Below are 13,991 nucleotides of genomic sequence, written 5' to 3'. Positions count from 1 at the left end.
TGTTGTGTCATAGTAAATCCAAATTCACTGAGCACCTACAGTGTGCCAATTACTGCAAGAGACACACAGACAAAAAGAAGAAAGAAAAACAAAAAGCAAAAGGGTTGCTGGGGGGAGGGGGGTTGGGGGGTAGAGTTATGGACATTGGGGAGGGTATGTGCTATGGTGAGTGCTGTGAAGTGTGTAAACCTGGCGATTCACAGACCTGTACCCCTGGGGATAAAAATATAGTATACGTTTATAAAAAATAAAATAAAAAAAAAGAAAGGAAAAAAAAACCTCCCCCATGATTTATTTCTAGAGGCAATCTGATCCCAGGCAGAAAGCCAAGACAGAAATCAGTGACCTCTGACCTGGAAAGAAAGTGCTTTTTACCAAAGATAAAGAAGTAGAGAGGAAGCTATCATTAACTGAGGCCCACATCAGGTCAGGCAGTGAAGTAGGTACTTATAATCCATTATTTCACTTAGTCTTCAAAACCCTGAGAAATAGATGTTGTAAAGGAACTTAAGGTTCTAAAAAAGTGAACTAATTCGCCCAAGGTCACATAATATATAGATCTATTTGATTTCTTCCACATAGTCAAATAGAGCCCAGATGACTATACGAGGAATTACACTCAGGAGGCCTGTAAATAACCAAGAAACTTTGTGAATAAAACTGAAGCAGGTCTATAGCCCTAGCCCAAACTCATACCAAAACACATGAGATAGAAATTTTCACACAAAACATTGGTAAGATAAACTGTTCCTATAGCTGGTGAATTTTTCAAAGTAGCAATTCCTTGAAGAAAGCATTAGGGCCAGAAAATGTCTGCGACTTTTCTAAGAACAGATAAAGTTCTGTTGGTCACTTCCTCCTCCAATTCCTTTTTTAAAATAAAAACTATGAAATGTAATTCACATATCATAAAATTCATCCTTTTAAAGTGAATAATTCAGGGGTTTTTAGTGTATTTACAAAGTTGTGCAACCATCACTGCTGTCTAATTCCAGAATATTTCCATCACCTAAGATAAACCCTATACCTATTAGCGGTCATTTCCTCCCTTCCCCCAATACTCACCTCAAGAAGCCACACTTTAATTTTTGTCTCTATGGATTTGTGTATTATAGAGATTTCATATAATTCTAGCCATACAATATGTGACCATATGTGCATCTTCTTATACTTTATAAGTATATACTTATACTTTAGCATGTTTTCAAGATTCATCCAAATATCAGTACTTCATTCTTTTTTATGGCTGAATAATATTTGATTATATGGATATACCATGTATTCTTTATAAATTTATCAGTTGATGAACATTTGGGTTATTTCCATTTCCTCAGCAATTATGAATAATGCTGCTGTGAACATTCATGTACAAGATTTTTTGTGGTCATGTTTTCAATTCTTTTGGGCATATATACATAAGTAATGGAACTGCTGAGTGATATGGCAACTCTGTGTTTGACTATCTAAGAAACGGCCAAACGGTTTTCCAAAGCAGGTGTATCATTTTACATTGTTAACAGCAATGAATGAGAGTTCCAATTTCTGCACATCCTCACCAACTCTTATGTGTCTTTTTGGTTACAAATAACCTAGTGGGTGTTAACTTGCATTTACTGTAGTTTGACTTCCAAATGTCTAATGATGTCTTTTCATGTGTTTATTGACCCTTTGTGTACCTGTATACATACACACATATGTATATTCTTCAAAGAAATGTTTATTTAATTATTTTCCTCATTTATAAATTTGGTTTGTATCTTTATATTTTCAAGTTACAAGAATTTATTACATAACTCTGAATACCACCTGTGGTGTATTTTCTCCCATTCTTTGGGTTGTTTTGGTACTTTATTGGTAGTGACCTTTGAAGCATGAACATTTTTAATTTTGTGAAGTCCAATCAGCCTATTTTCTTCAATTTCTTGTGTTTTTGGTGTTATATCTCAGAAAACGCTGCCTGATTAAAGGTCATGAAGATTTATAGCTATATTTTCTTCCAAGAACTTTATATTTTTTGGTTTTAATTTTTGAACGCAGTGTGATACAGGGCTCCAACTTCATACTTTTGCATATGGAGAGTGAGTAGTCTCAGAACCATTTGTTCTAAAGATTATTCATTCCCTATTGATTTGTTTTGGCATTCTCAGAAAATATCAATTAGCCTTAAGTGTATAGGTTTATTTCTGGACTCTCAGTTCTATTCTATTAATCTATATATCTATCTTCATGTCAGCACCATAGTGCCTTGATTACTATAGCTTTGTAGCAAGTTCTGAAATTAAAGACTGTGACTCTTTTTTTCAATATTTCTTTTTCTATCTAGTATTCTGTTTGGATTTTAAGGTTACCTTATCAAGCTATGAAAAATGGCCAGCTGGAATTTTGGTAAAGATGACACTGAATCTGCAGATCAATTCTGTAACTATCCTATCATAGCAATATGAAGTCTGACTCATGAACACAAGATGTGTTTCTATTTATCTTTCTATTTATTTAAGTCTTAGTTAAATTATACCATTAATGTTTTGTACTTTTCAATGTATACGACTTGCACTTTTTTTAATTTATACGTAAGCACTTTAATATTTTGATGCTACTGCAAGTGGGAATTTTTAAATTTAATTTTCAGATCATTTACTAATAGTGTATAGAAATACAATTTATTTTTGTATATTGATTTTGTATCCTGCAACCTTCATGAACTAATTCCAGTGGCGTGTGCGTGTGTGTGTGTGTAACTTAGGATTCTATATATAAGATGATGTAATCAGCAAATAGAGACAGTTTTACTTCTTCCTGTCCAATCTTGGCTATTTATCCTGGGTAGAACCCCCAGAACAATGGTAAACAGAAGTGCCAAGAGTGGACACCCATGATTTCTTGATTTAGAGGGAAAGATTATAGTCTTTCACTATTATGTATATGGTATTAGTAATTGGTTTTTATATTTCTCAATTATCAGGTTGAGAAAGTTCCCATCTATTCCTAGTTTGTAAAATACTTTTATCATGATAGGGTGCTGGATTTTGTCAAAAGACTTCTTTGTGCTGAGATGTTCATGTACTTTTGTCCTATAACCCATTAATATGTTATACAATATTGATTGATTTTTGTTGGATGTTAAACCAACCATGTATTCAAGGGACAAATTTCACTTGGTTATGGTATACACTTATTTTTATATGCTGCTGGATTTGGTTGGCCTGTATTTTGCTGAGAACTTTTACAACTATACAGTAGTACACCGGTATCCACAATTTTGCTTCCCACATTTCAGTTACTGAAGTCCATCAAAGTCTACAAGAAGAACATCCTCTTTCTGATTTAACATCAGAAGGTCAAAAATAGCCTAAAGATATGTCACAGTGCTTATGTCATTCATGTCACTTCATCTGATCACACAGGAATTTTATCATGTCACGTTATCACAAGAAGGGTAAAGAAGGGTAAATAGAGTACAAAAAGTATTTAGAGAGAAAGAGAAACAACATTCTTACAAATTTCATTATAGTATTGTTCTATTTTATTTTTAGCTATTATTGTTAATCTCTTACTGTACCTAATTTATAAACTTTATAACTTTATAAATCTTTTATAACTTTATAAATATATATTATATATATTTTTAAATATATATATTATAAATATATATGTGTGCATAGGAAAAATTATATATATATACACATACACATGCACATATATACATACATACACATATACATACATACAGCTTGGTACTAAAATTTAATATCTATACATACATACATACATACATACATACATGGCTTGGTACTATCCAAGGTTTCAGGCATCCACTTTGGGGGGGGGTCTTAGAATGTATCCCTCATAGATAAGGGGGAACAACTCTATTCATGAGACATACCAGCATGTAGTTTTGATTTCTTGTTATGCATTTGTTTTTGTATCAGGGTAATATTTGTCTTATAGAATGAGTTGGGAGGCATTTCCTCCTCTTCTGTTTTTGGAAGAGTTTGCAAAAGGTAAGTGTTAACTCTTTAAACATGAGATTGAATTCCCAGTGGGTCCAGTTAGTCCAGAGTTTTTCTTTCTAAAAGTCTATTAAGATTTTCTATTTCTTCTGGAGTTCACTTACATTTAATTCCACTAATGTCAAAAATCAGTGACATCAGCCTACTATTTCCAGGACATTCCAATATCAGTTAAAAAGAACGTTCATTTCAGGTATAATTTGACTCCAAAGTCAAATATAGCAGAGGCTCTGGTCAACGGTCACTGTCCATCCTCAAGTTAATTGTATTAAGACATTTGTTAGACAGATGAAGAAGGAAAGGAACCCTATACATTGAGAATACAACTTTCCCAAGCAGGATGTGAATTTCTTTATTGTATGTCAACTACCAACTCTAAATGCTAGGTTTAAATCTAACAAATTTTCTTATTTAATAGAAATTTATACTTAAAGAGAGACTGAATAGAGAAAACAGAACCAAAAAATTTGCTTGCAGCATTACACTTATAATGCCCATGTGATCACTTAAGAAGCATTCATGTTCAAGACTTTTATTACTTTTTTAAAATTCAAATTATCATCTAGTTCCATGCAGTAGGCTAAGACAAGCAGCTATCCCCAGTCATATTTTCCTATTTCCTCTTCTCTAGAAATAACCTCTTTCTGTCTCTAAGCTAATTACCTAGTATTTACTCCCATATGTCTAATATCTCAAAATAAATTTATATTCCTATTATGAAGTTTTAAGTTTTGTGCATTATCTATTAACTTCCAAAGAAAGATGAGGATTTAACTCTTTCCTCTGTCTTATCACCACCATCTCCTTTGCTCCCAACCCAAAACCATTTCCTGATACACCCAATATACTTTTAATGCAATTTTTCTTTGATTTATACTCAGTAATTATATTTTTATGACAATCTAAATATTACTTATAGCTTATATATATATTTCATTAATGTTAATTTCCTGTACAACTAGATAACTATCAAACCATCCTAAATACCCAAGAAATTGACCTAAACACAGGAAGAATAAATTCCACAGCAAAAAATAGAGGCCACATGAAAGAAAGTAGGAAGAATGGAGATGTGCTTTGGGAGAGAAACAGATCATGGCTGCTGCAGTCACAGGGAAGGGTGAGAGACACACTAGCATACAGGGGAGTTCACAAGGAAAATGAATTCCTGTAGCAATTGGCTTGGAAAACAAGAGGGTCCAAATTTCTTGAGTTCTTACAACCAGCAGGGTTAAAACCTGGAGTTTTAAAGGCAAGCAGGTTTGGCTGGGATAGAGTCCAAAGGCATTGCAGTGCTCTTGGAGAAAAGTCAGGCAAACAATCTGGTGACAAACAGCATGGAAGGAACAATCTGAAGACCCAGGGGCATAGAGTTGGGAGATTACTCACTCATCTCAGAGCATGTTCCAGAGAGACAGAATTCAAGAAGAGACACCTCTGGGAACAAAGAACCTGCCCAGTGACATTTCTATCCTCCAACACCTCCACATAAGCACAGGGCCACATGCAGAAACCAGTGTAAACACCAACCCTTCCTACTTCACATGCTTACAAGTCTTCCATCTCCCACACTCTATTGGAACCACCCTTTGCAGTCATCCTTGACTCAGTCCCAGTGTGGTGGGGACCCTCCCTGGGAAGAGTTGCCCACACCCCTGCTCATGCCATGTATCTCAATATGAGAGTTTTGCAGAGCCTCAGTTCTGAGAGCAGGGGGGGATAGGTGTCATTTCACAATCATACCAGGGCACATCTTGTTAAAATGTACCACACTGAGGCTAAGGACTAAACACTGCCCATAACAGGCAAAGAGAACCCTGACAGATGACTGACCTAAAGGATAAATCAGAGAGGACAAAACAGCAGAACACATGCAGCACACACTGGGGACACTACTGAAAGTGTCAGAACCTGGGGAACAGGGGACATGACATGGCAAGACACCATAAGACCTCTTCTTCATAAGGCCATTAACCTCAAAAACAGAAGATGTAGCTGACTTTCCTAACACAGAGAAACAGGCACAGAGACATAGACAAAATGAGAAGACAGAGAAATTTATCCAAAATAAATGGACAGAACATGCCATGGCCAGAGAGCTAAGTGAAACAGATGTGAAATAAATCACATGCTTGATAATTTAAAGATCATAATAATAAAAATAGTACTTGAGAAAAGAGAGGAAGACATGAGTGAGACCCTTAAATCCTGGATAAGAAATAACAAAGGAGATGTATGGAATTGTTAAATCACAAAATTATACATGTGAAACTAATATTACACTGTATATTAACTAACTTTTAAATTAAATTTAAATTAAAACTTAAACTCATTGATAATTCAAAAAAGTGAAGGAAAATTATGTTATTTTACATTAGATGAAGACATCAATATCCACTTTCAATAATGGATAAAATATATAGACAGAAGATCAATAAGGAAACACAAAACAAACAATACCAGAAATTATCTATACCTAACAGACACATGTTAAACATCTCACCTAAGAAAACCAGGAAACACATACCTCTCAACTATACATAGAATATTTTCTAGGCTAGAGGAGCAAGATGGTAGAGGAGTAGGACACCTCAATATCATCGAGTCCCAGGAGTTCAGCTAGATAGTTATCAAACCATCCTGAACACCTAAAAACCCAACATGATATTGAAGAGAAGAAGAGAAGTGATTCTAGGAATAGAAAACTGACCGCTTTCTGGAAGGTAGGATGTGCAGAGAAGTGAATCCAAGGTGATATATGGGAAGATAAACTGCGGGGGGGAGGAGTAGGCTCTCAGCAAGTGCTAGAGCACCAGAGCACAAAATCAGAACGTTTAAAAGTCTGCTCCACTGAGGGACGTCACTCTAGAGGCTATGCTGGGGGGTGGAGGTCTTGCAGGGACAGTGTCATCTCAGGACCCAAGGGGTTGCCAAAAGACCAGGGTGTCTGAGTGTGGTAGAGCTCCCAGGTATCAGAGTGGGGAAGCCAGCTGCAGAGACAGAGCCAAAGAGTTGGTTCTCAGCTCTAGGTTACCATAAACTGTGACACGAGGCACAGTTGGGCCAATGCTCTTTGAGCAGGGAACCCACAAGTGGCAGATGCGGGGAGACCCCCCTCCTTCCTCCTCTAAGAGGAAAGGCGTGGGAGCATGAGGTATGAATCTACAGGTTTCATAGACTCCAGAAGGAACCATGTGCCAGAGACAGAAATGCACAGTCACAGGCTGAGTAAGCACAGAATGCATCTGGAGACCAGGGAGACAGGAATGATTAACTGCTGATCTCTGAGGACACATTGAGGACTGGGACCCTGAGCTCTCAGCTCCTCTGGGCCAGATATTGGGAGGCCGCCATCTTCATTTCTGTACTCCAAAGCTGTGTGTAAAGTGTTCAAGGAACAAAAGCTACTGAGAGCAAAACTGACCAGATAACTTGTTCTGGCCCCTGGCAAGGGTGGTGCAATTCCTCCTCAGACAAAGACATTTGAGAATCACTGCAACAGGCCCCTCCCCCAAAAGATCAACAAGAACATCCAGGGAAGAACAAGTTCACCAATCAATGAAAACTGCAAAACTTCAGAGCTATGGGAATACACCACATAGAATGCATGTGTTTCTTCCCATGATTCTTTAGTCATTCAAAGATCATTTTTTTATTTTTTCTTATTCTAATTTTTTTTAATTTTTCCTCTTTCCTATTTTAACATTTCTTAATTACTTTATCTTATCAATAAATTTTTAGAAGTCTTTTTCAATTTTCATTGTTATAGACATATTCTATCCCTTCATTCTATTTAACCTAATTTTTTGGATACATATCGGTTTGTCTTTCTTTAAAATTTTGGGATACACTTTCGTCAAATAGATCAGAATATACCCTAAATCTAGTGAATGGCATTATTCTAGTCTCCAGCCTGATCATATTCTTTCTTCTTCTTTCTTTCTTTTTTTCAACCAACTTATCTTCTCAATTTCTATTTTAGAATCTTTTTTAATTTTCATCTTTACAGTCATATTCCATTCCTTCCTCATCTTTAGACTTATTTATATTTATATATTCTTTCTCTTTGAAATTTTGGGAGGCAGTTTCTAATAACAGACCAAAATATGACCCCAAATCAAGTGTGTGGCTCTGCTCGATTCACCAATCTAATATCCATATGTATATATATATATACCATCCATATATATATATATATATATGGATGGATATATATACTGTGATCACAGTGTGTGACACACACACACACATATATACTCATATATGTATGTATATATGTATTTTTTTTTCCTAGTTTCTTCTCCCACCAGTTCTGGGTTTCTTCTGATTTGGTTACTGTATATTTTTCCGGGGTTGTTGCTACCATTTGAGTATTTTGACTCTCTCATTCATCTATTCTTATCTGGATAAAATGACATGGTAGAAAAACTCACCTCAAAAAAAAAAGAGAGAGAGAGAGAGACAGTACCAACTTCTAGGGACCTAATTTATACAGACATGAGTAAGATATCAGAACCAGAGTTCAGAATGACAATTATCTAGGTGCTAGCAGGCCTTGCAGAAAGCATGGAAGATAACAGAGAATCCATTTCTGGAGAAATAAAATCCCTTTCTAGAGAAATACAAGAACCAAAATCTAAGCAGTTGAAATTTAAAAAGCTATTAATGAGCAGCAATAAAAAATATAGGCTCTTACTGCCAGGATAAATGAGGCAGAAGAGAGAACTAGTGATATAGAAGACCAAATGATGAAGAATACAGAAGCTGAACAAAAAAGAGGTAAACAACTCCTGGATCACAAGGGGAGAATTTGATAGATAAGTGATACCATAAGACAAAACAGTATTAGAATAATTGGGATCCCAGAAGAAGAAGAGAAAGAGGGGCAGAAGGTATACTAGAGCAAATTATAGCAGAGAACGTCCCAAATTTAGGGAAGGAAACAAGCATCAAAATCCAGGAGGTGCAGAGCACCTCCCTCAAAATAAATAAAAATAGGTCAATACTCCATCGTCTAATAGTGAAACATAAAAGTCTAAGTGACAAAGAGAAAATCCTGAAAGCAGTCTGGGACATGAGGTCTGTAAAATACAATGGTAGAAATGTTAGACAGCAGACCTATCCACAGAGACTTCGCAGGCCAGAAAGAACAGGCTTGATATATTCAGAGCGCTAAACGAGAAAAATATGTGGTCAAGCATACTATATCCCAGCTAGGCTGTCATTGAAAATAGAAGGAGAGATAAAAAGCTACCAGGACAAACAAAAACTAAAAGAATTTGCAAACATTAAAACCAGCCCCACAGGAAATATTGAAAAGAGTCATCTATGCAGAGAGAGCCTAAAAGTAACAGACCAGAAAGGAACAGAGACAATATACAGTAATAGTCACCTTACAGGCAATACAATGGCACTAAATTCATATCTCTCAATAGTTACCCTGAATGTAAATGGGGTAAATACCGCACTCAAAAGACACAGGGTATCAGGATGTATAAAAAAAAAAAATCCATCGATATGCTGTCTGGATGAAACTCATTTTAGACCCAAGGACATGTCCAGATTTAAAGTGAGGGGGTGGAAAAACTTTACAATGCTAATGGATATCAAAAGAAAGCTGGGGTGGCAATCCTTACATCAAATAAGTTAAATTTTAAGGCAAAGTCTATAATAACCAATGAGGAAGGACATATATCATACTGAAAGAGTCTGTCTAATAAGAATACCTAAGAATTTTAAATATCTATGGGAGAAGCCAATTATATAAGGCAATTACTAACAAAATCAAAGAAAGAGATTGACAACAGTAAATAACAGTAGGGGACTTTAACACCCCCCATGGACAGATCATCTAAACAAAAGATCAACAAGGAAATAAAGGCCTTAAAACACACTGGAGCAGATAGACATCACAGATATACTCAGGACATCACATCCCACAGCAACAGAATACACATTCTTCTCTAGTATACATGGATCATTCCCCAGAATGGATCACATCCTGGGTCACAAATCAGGTCTCAACTGGTACCAAAAAACTGGTATCATTCCCTGCAAATTTTCAGACCACAGTGCTTTGAAACTAGAACTCAACCACAAGAGGAAAGTTGGAAAGAACTGAAACACATGGAGGCTAATGAGCATCCTACTAAAGAATGAATGGATCAACCAGGAAATTAAAGAAGAATTGAAAAATTCCATGGTAAAAAATAAAAATGAAAACGCAACTGTTAAAAATCTGTGGGACACAGCAAAGGTGGTCCTGAGAGGAAAGTAGAGAGTGATACAAGCCTTTCTCAAGAAACAAAGAACCAGGACAGTCTCAAATATGCACTCTAACCCTACACCTAAAGGAAATAGACCATCAACTCTATGTTCAACTAATCTTCAACAAAGCAGGAAAGACTGTCCAATGGAAAAAAGGGTGTCCCTTCAACAAATGGTGTTGGGAAAATTGGACAGCCACATGCAGAAAAATGAAACTGGACCATTTCCCTACATCACACACAAAAATAGACTCAAAATAGATGAAAGACCTCAATGTGAGACATCATCAAAATCCTTGAGGAGAACACAGGCAGCAACCTCTACAACCTCAGCCACAGCAACTTCTTCCTAGAAACATCACCAAAGGCAAGGGAAGCAAGGGCAAAAATGTACTATTGGGACTTCATCAAGATCAAAAGCTTTTGCACAGTAAGGGAAGCAGTCATCAAAGCCAAAAGACAGAAGACAAATGACAGAATGGGAGAAGATATTTGCAAATGACATATCAAGTAAAGGGCTAGTATCCAAAATCTATAAAGAACTTATCAAACTCAACACCCAGAGAACAAATAATCCAATCAAGAAATGGGCAGAAGACATCAAAAGCCATTTCTGCAAAGAAGACATCCAAATAGACAAGAGACACATGAAATAGTGCTCCACATTACACGGCATCAGGGAAATACAAATCAAAACCACAGTGAGATACCACCTCACACCACTCAGAATGGCTAAAATTAACAAGTCAGAAAATGACAGATGTTGGCGAGGATGCAGAGAAAGGGAAATCCTTCTACACTGTTCGTGGGAATGTAAGCTGGACATTTCCAGCCACTCTGGAAAACAGTATAGAGTTTCTTCAAAAATTGAAAATAGAGCTACCTTACGACCCAGCAATCCCCCTACTCGGTACTTATGCAAAAGATACAAATGTAGTGATCTGAAGGGGCACATGCACTCCAATGTTTATAGCAGCAATGTCCACAATAGCCAAAGTATGGAAAGAGCCTAGATGTCCATCAATAGATGAATGGATAAAGAGGATGTGGTCTGTGTGTGTATACACACACACACACACACACACACACACACAATGGAATACTATGCTTCTATCAAAAAAAAAAACCCAAAATCTTGCCATTTGCAGTAACATGGATGGAACTAGAGGGTATTATGCTAAGTGAAGTAAGTCATTCAGAGAAACATAATTATCATAAGATTTCTCTGATATGAGGAATTTGAGAGGCAGTGCAGGGGGTCATGTGGGGTAGGGAGGGAAAAAATGAAATAAGATGGGACTGGGGAGTAGGACAAACCATAAGAGACTTTTTAAAATTTTTAATTCTTTATTAACGTATAATGTATTATTAGCCCCAGGGGTACAGGTCTGTGAATCGCCAGGTTTACACGCTTCACAGCACTCACCATTGGACATACCTTCCCCAATGTCCATAACCCAACCACCCTCTCCTTACCCCCTCCCCCCAGCAATCTGCAGTTTGTTGTGTGAGATGAAGAGTCTCTTATGGTTTGTCTCCCCACTGATACTATCTTCTTTCATTTTCTTCTTTCATTCCCCTTCCTCCACATCTTCACCAGCATCTGTCGTTTCCTGACTTGTTAATTTTAGGCATTGTGACTAGTGTGAGGTAGTATATCACTGTGGTTTTGATTTGTATTTCCCTGCTGCCGAGTGATACAGAACACTTTTTCATGTGCCTGTGGGCCATTGGGATGTCTTCTTTGCAGAAATTTCTGTTCATGTCCTCTGCCCATTTCTCGACTGGATTATTTGTTCTTTGGGTGTTGAGTTTGGTAAGTTCTTTGTAGATTTTGGATACTAGCCCTTTACCTGATATGTCGTTTGCAAATATCTTTTCCCATCTGTCGGTTGTCTTTTGGTTTTGATGACTGCTTCCTTTACTCTGCAAAAGCTTTTGACCTTGATGAAGTCCCAATAGTACATTTTTGCCCTTGTTTCCCTTGCCGTTGGTGATGTTTCTAGGAAGAAGTTGCTGTGGCTGAGGTTGTAGAGGTTGCTGCCTGTGATCTCCTCAAGGATTTTGATGGATTCCTGTCTCATATGGTGGTCCTTCATCCATTCGGACTCTATTTTTGTGTGTGGTGTAAGGAAATAGTCCAGTTTCACTTTTCTACATGTGGCTGTCCAATTTTCCCAAAACCAACTGATGATGAGACGGTCTTTATTCCATTGGACATTCTTTCCTGCTTTGTTGAAGATTAGTGACCATAGAGTTGAGGATCTATTTCTGGGCTCTCTATTCTGTTCCACTGATCTATGTGTCAGTTTCTGTGCCAGTACCATACTATCGTGATGATGACAGCTTTGTAATAGATCTTGAAGTCTGAAATTGTGATGCCACAAATATGGCTTTCTTTTTCAACATTCCTCTGGCTATTCGAGGTCTTTTCTGGTTCCATATAAATTTTAGTATTATTTGTTCCATTTCTTTGAAATAAAATGGATGGTATATTGATAGGGATTGCATTAAACCTGTAGATTGCTTTAGGTAGCATAGACATTTTCACAGTATTTGTTCTTCCAATCTGTGAGCATGGATCATTTTTCCATTTCTTTGTGTTCTCCTTAATTTATTTCATGAGTACTTTATAGTTTTCTGAGTACAGATTCTTTGCCTCTTTGGTTAGGTTTATTCCTAGGTATCTTATGGTTTTGGGTGCATTTGTAAATGAGATTGACTCCTTAATTTCTCTTACTTCTGCCTTACTCTTGATGTATAGAAAAAAAACTGAGGGGCGCCTGGGTGGCTCAGTGGGTTAAAGCCTCTGCCTTCGGCTCAGTTCATGATCCCAGGGTCCTGGGATCGAGCCCCAGTGGGGCTCTCTGCTCAGCAGTGAGCCTGCTCCCCCCCCCACCTCTGCCTGCCGCTCTGCCTACTTGTGATCTCTGTCAAATAAATAAATAAAATCCTTATTTTAAAAAAAAAGCAACTGGTTTCTGTGCATTGATTTTATATCCTGACACTGTATTGAATTCTTGTATGAGTTCTAGCAGTTGTGAAGTGGAGTCTTTTGGGTATTCCACATAAAGAATTATATCATCTGCAAATAGTGTGAGTTTGATTTCTTCGTTGCCGATTTGGATGTCTTTAATTTCTTTTTGTTGTCTGATTGCTGAGGCTAGGACTTCTAGTACTATGTTGAATAGCAGTGGGGATAATGGATATCCCTGCCATGTTCCTGACCTTAGTGGAAAATCTCTCAGTTTTTCTCCTTTGAGAATGATATTTGTGATGGTTTTTCATAGATGGCTTTGATATTGGCCTATGTACCCTCTATCCCTGCACTTTGAAGAGTTTTGATCAAGAAAATTGTTAGATCATCTTGTTAGACAGAAACTTTATTACAGACTTTGCCTTAAAATTTAATTGACCTGTTATAAGGATTGTCACTGCAGCTTTCTTTTGATGTCCATTAGCATGGTAAATTGTTTTCCACCCCCTCACTCTAAATCTGGATGTGTCCTTGGGTCTAAAATGAGTTTCTTGTGGGCAGCATATTGATGGGTTTTTTTTTAATCCATTCTGATACCCTGTATCTTTTGATTGGGACATTTAGCCCATTTACATTCAGGGTAACTATTGAGAGATATGAATTTAGTGCCATTGTATTGCCTGTAAGGTGACTGTTACCGTATATTGTCTGTTCCTTTCTGGTTCCTTTCTGGTCTAC

At 36.9% G+C, this 13,991-nt stretch overlaps 1 protein-coding gene across 5 annotated transcripts in view; it reads right to left on the bottom strand.

Moving 5' to 3' along the window:
• The window catches only part of OPHN1 (oligophrenin 1), a 510,840-nt gene that overhangs the window by 240,128 nt on the left and 256,721 nt on the right, over positions 1-13,991 (bottom strand). The gene's annotated exons all lie outside the window — the stretch shown is intronic.

Source organism: Lontra canadensis, unplaced genomic scaffold (genome assembly GCF_010015895.1).
Source record: "Lontra canadensis isolate GAN:19392208 unplaced genomic scaffold, GSC_riverotter_1.0 scaffold166, whole genome shotgun sequence".
Lineage (NCBI taxonomy): Eukaryota > Metazoa > Chordata > Mammalia > Carnivora > Mustelidae > Lontra > Lontra canadensis.
This window is presented reverse-complemented; position numbering and strand designations above follow the sequence as displayed.